The sequence below is a fragment of the Salvia miltiorrhiza genome, chromosome 8 (assembly GCF_028751815.1).
Source record: "Salvia miltiorrhiza cultivar Shanhuang (shh) chromosome 8, IMPLAD_Smil_shh, whole genome shotgun sequence".
NCBI lineage: Eukaryota > Viridiplantae > Streptophyta > Magnoliopsida > Lamiales > Lamiaceae > Salvia > Salvia miltiorrhiza.
This window is the reverse complement of record NC_080394.1, coordinates 34,631,658-34,636,393: the sequence shown is the minus strand read 5'-3', so window position 1 is coordinate 34,636,393 and position 4,736 is coordinate 34,631,658. Positions and strand designations below refer to the sequence as shown.

At 38.1% G+C, this 4,736-nt stretch overlaps 1 long non-coding RNA gene across 2 annotated transcripts; it reads right to left on the bottom strand.

Moving 5' to 3' along the window:
- Positions 1-3,053: 3,053 nt before the first annotated feature.
- Positions 3,054-4,215, bottom strand: LOC130997893 (uncharacterized). Of its 2 annotated transcripts, none has more exons than XR_009093244.1 (3): positions 3,808-4,214; positions 3,550-3,708; positions 3,054-3,432 (listed from the first exon to the last, which is right to left on the bottom strand). It is a non-coding gene; the product is annotated as an uncharacterized LOC130997893 (long non-coding RNA). The 2 variants fall into 2 exon arrangements; XR_009093243.1 differs by having other exon boundaries at positions 3,055-3,432; positions 3,550-3,735; positions 3,808-4,215.
- Between the last annotated feature and the right edge of the window lie 521 nt (positions 4,216-4,736).

The following is a 4,736-nucleotide window of genomic DNA, read 5'->3' as shown; positions in this document are numbered from 1 at the left end:
TTTTTTTTTTTTTTTTTTTAATAAGGGCTATTTATAAGGATAAATGATAAGGAAAAAGTGCGGAGACATGTTTTAAAAACATAAGTGTTATACTTTTCACGAACGTTAAAAATGGCAAAAGTGACATACTTTTGGCAAACAGAGAGAGTATTAAATAAATAATTTATTTTGTAATTCTAAATTATTAAGTTTATAGAGTGAAAAATACTGACCAATGTGGATGAAGAGTTCTAATGGATACTAGTACTTAAATACTCCCTTTGTCCCCTAAATAACTTCCTAATAGGGGACGACACATGTTTTAAGAAAAGTTGTTAAGTGTATTGATAGTGGAGAAACAATATATAATTAGCATTCAAAATGGTGAAAATGTGTTATAATTAGTATTGATAATGGTGAAAGGTTGAAAAGTAAGAATAAATAAGTGGTGGGGTAATGTCCCAAAATGGATAGGAAGTTATTTGGGAGATGTCCCAAAGAAGAAATATATGAAGATATTTAGGGGACGAAGGAATTATGTTGGGTCCTGGAAGGTCACTGAACTGGTGTATGGGGGGAGAAATACACCAGTAGGTTATTTTAAAACTTTTGCAATAACTGAAGTTAGTATCTCAACTGATACTAAAAAGTGTTGACTGAAGTGAGTCAGTGAAAAGTAAGATCAGTTAAGAATAGGGTGAAGACTGATATTGATAGTATTTCATCACGCCGGGTTTCCAAAATACTAAACATACTTGATTCATCACGCCGGGTTTCCAAAATTTAATAAATATTTGAAAACTAAAATTCTTAAGTCAAGGACACCAACAATATCCTTACTCGATTTTCTTTATTAATTGGATAACCAATTAAATCATAAATACTTTTATTGCATAATGCAATGCAATTTCATGTCATGCTTAAAGCATATGATAAGTAATTACTTAAAATATACACATAATAATAATATAATATCATTACGTAAATTATCTTTAAAATAATTAATCAAACTAATATGATAGTCTAATTAAATAAAATGATGCAGTCCCTTTAAATGAAAATCTGCACAGCCCAAGCTAATTAAGCAATAACAGGGCCCATCTTTTAAATAACTGAAACTAAATTAAGGCCCAGCATTTTCTTTTTTAAAAATAAAAAAAAACGGCCCAAGTGGTTAAGCCCAAAGCCCATCCCAACTCCAAACCTTATTAACACCTTTCTTCAACACACCCACACACACACAAACACACGCACCCAGCGGTTGCGCCGCCCAGCCTCCCTCTTCCTCCTTCTCTCTTCCGGCAGACGACGACAGCCACCGCCGGACACGCCGCCGCCCCCTGACTCTCCTCTCCCTCGCCTCTACTCTCTCTTCCTCTGAATCTCCGGTGCACAGCAGCAACAAGCCACTGTCACCATCAAAGGACTCCCTCTATTTCCAAGCAACGACGATGAGACCGCCGCCGCTCTGAGCCCTAGCCCCCACATCGCCGACTCTCCTGCTCGATTCCCGGCGACCGCAGCTCCTTCCACGGCCGCAGCCCTCAACCACTCTCACCCCCGACCTATCCTCTTCCTTTGACTCCGGCGACTCAGGGCAGCGAAGGCTGCCGCCGACCGCGTCTCCCCTCTCTCACCGAACCCGGCGAAAACAGCCTCCACGTTGCCTCCGCCTTCCTCCTTGGCGACGGCGAGGCGCCGCCGCCTCCCTCGGCTCTCTCAGCCTTCCCCTGTTCACAAACCCAGCAGCCCAGCAGCAGGAGTTAACTACCGTCACCGGCCGCCGCGCACCACTCTCTTTCCGAAACATCCGGCGATCAGCCATGACAGCCTCCGCCGACGACACACCCTCACCCTTCCCGACTCAAACGCTCCAAAACACCCAGATTTGACAAGCAAAAATCAAAACTCAAGACTCCATCTTTTATCCTTTTTCTTTCGTATAAAATTGACATGCTTCATGTATATAAGTATATATATAAACAGAGATGTATATGTATTTCTTGTATTGGCTCAGTGTGATAATGTTATGCTTGGTCTGAAATGAATGGATGAATGCATATGTTTCTCCGATTGGAGCTTTTGACTTTATTAAAACTCAAGAAGTTAACATAAGTTGAAGATAGAAACCTTTTTGAAAGAATTCAGCTGGTTTGTTGCCGGGGAGAAATCTGCCGATGAAAAATTGTTGCTGGGTGAGAAATTTGGTGAATGGGGGCTTCTTTTGAAAGAATAGATGGGAATAGTAAATGGCTACGTAGATACACCCTTTCCACACATTTTTTTTTTATCAAAATTAAATATCCAGGAGGTTATTGAATGGATTGGGCTCAATAGTGGCTCAATGGGCTTCATCCTCACCACTTCATAGCAATTAAAACTAGGTAAAAAAAAAATATGAAATCAAAGCCCAACACACATAAATGATTAAAGTCCACTATAGACTTTAATTTAAATCTTGTAAAAATTCATACAATTATATGTAAAATATTTTAGATATTCACATACTCATATTTAAATTAATATGCAATGCACACAAATTTAAATAACTTAAATATTTACAAAAACTTTTGTAAATCATTTTTGTTGGAAATAAATAAATTCGTTTTCTTTATCCGGCGTGAATCACCTTAACTACTAAGTTCAAAATTTACTCTAAACTTAGCTATAAGGAAACGGGGTATTACAGTTAAACCAAGCTAGCAAGTAGCAACAATGTTCATCCTCAAAGCATTTAATAGTTAATACACTTGCATAAATAAATATTGTGTAGCTCGGCGAAGGCAGGATTCTTACAGTAGAGCCATTAAATATTAATTCTCAATATATCAATAATCACTTAAATTCTCATAGTCACATCTTGGTGCCTAAAGATAAAATGCTATCTCTTTCCGTTAAAAGATTCCGTAACGTCCCAACTTTGTAAATACATGAAACTTATAGTATAGAACGTTCTACAATGATCAAGATAGTGATTTTGACTATATTTAAAATTATAATAGAACTGTTATACATAGATACTCAATAAATTAGTATCCCGACTTGTGGCATAAAGATAAAATATTACTCTTGATACGAATTTTAGTTAACAGATTCTTGTCGTCCCAAGGCTATTAATTCATACTATTAATTTGGAGTAATAAAGTAGTCACATTGCCACAGAAAGATAAATTACTACCCCATAAATTAATACCTATTTCACTTCAAACACTCAGTCGTCCAACCCCAAATTGTAGAACTTATACCACAAATTACAGAATTATTGTATGTACCATGATTTAAGATGTGAAATCGAAACGATAAGAGAAACGAAAAACAGGCAACAATAAGGCAGAATAAGAAAAAGGGAAATAGTAATACTTCTGCGGGTGCGTTTCTTGTAGAGGATGCGATAACCACATTCACGGCACTGGATCACATCCCCTGGCTTCAGCGTGTTCTCCTGCCCACAATCTGCAAAGCCCATAGTTCAATTTTGTCATTCAAACAAATCAAAGGAAGCGAATAAAACAAAAATTAAACGCATGGAATTGAAACAAACGAGAGCCCCTATTCGAGTAATAGGATCACCTCCGCAGATGTAGTTTACGGGTTCGGGCTGCGGATCCATAGTGGATTGAACGGAAATGTGGATTTAGGTTTTGAAGTCGTCGCGCGCTGAGCAGAGAATGAGAGGTGGGTGGGGTTTAATACCAAGTCGTGCCCTGGCCTAAGGGTTTAATCACAAATCTGCCAAAATAATGCCAAAAAAACACACTGACAAGAAACATCCACATTAACAAGCAGACAAATAATTATATGGAGGACGCTAGAATTTAAGATGCATACTAGGGAAGAAGCCGAGATCTGGAGCCGTCGTTTGAAACCCGGACGGCGGCGGCTGGATACGGGCTATGTTGAAGGAGGCGGCGGAGCATTCATTGTCGGCGAGGAAGGAGGCGACGCCGCGTGGAGCGACGCAGTGCCTAGATGTGAGGGCGGAGTGGGTGGATTGGGGATGTAGGGCTTTACCGCCGTTCTGTCGCGAAATCAGATAGGTCGAGGGAGATGGGATTAAGAAATAGAGGGTGAGGCAGAGGGAGAGAGATGAAGAGGGAGAGCATCGGCAGCCGTGGCTTGTGGAGAATACTTGAATTGTAGAAAATGTTTGAGGCGTTGAATCTGGAAAGTGAGAACGGCGGATCTGTAATGAGATTAGGGTAGAATTTTGGGAGAAGTGGAGAACACTCTAGAATTCAAAGGCAACGGCTGAAACCCTAAAAATGAATGCCTCTCTGCATTTATATTATGCTGTGTTTATTGAATAATAAATATTGTGGTTGGGGCTCTCGAAAATAGCTTTTATATTGAATGTTGTATACTCTATATCTGCCATATATTAAAATGTTAATAAATAGTAGGATAATATATTTAGTTGGGTTCGAAAATTAGTTCGGACTTTCCTCTTAAGTGTGGCCCAAACAAAAAAAAAATTACACTTTTATTTAGTGGAGTTCATGGAGTTTGCTCTAATAAATTTATTTTTCTATATTTTTTCTTCAATTTATTGATTGAATTAAGAGCATCCATAGTGAGTGATTGAGTAAGCTCTCTTTACAGTTTACTCTATAGAGTAGGGGATCATTTCTAAGTAAGGAGCCCACAATGGAATGACTCATTCTTTTTAGTTTTAATTTTATATTTTTCATTTAATTTTAATTGTACAAATTTAAATAACACAATTTACTTCAAATTAAAATTGCATTAATTTTAAAAAC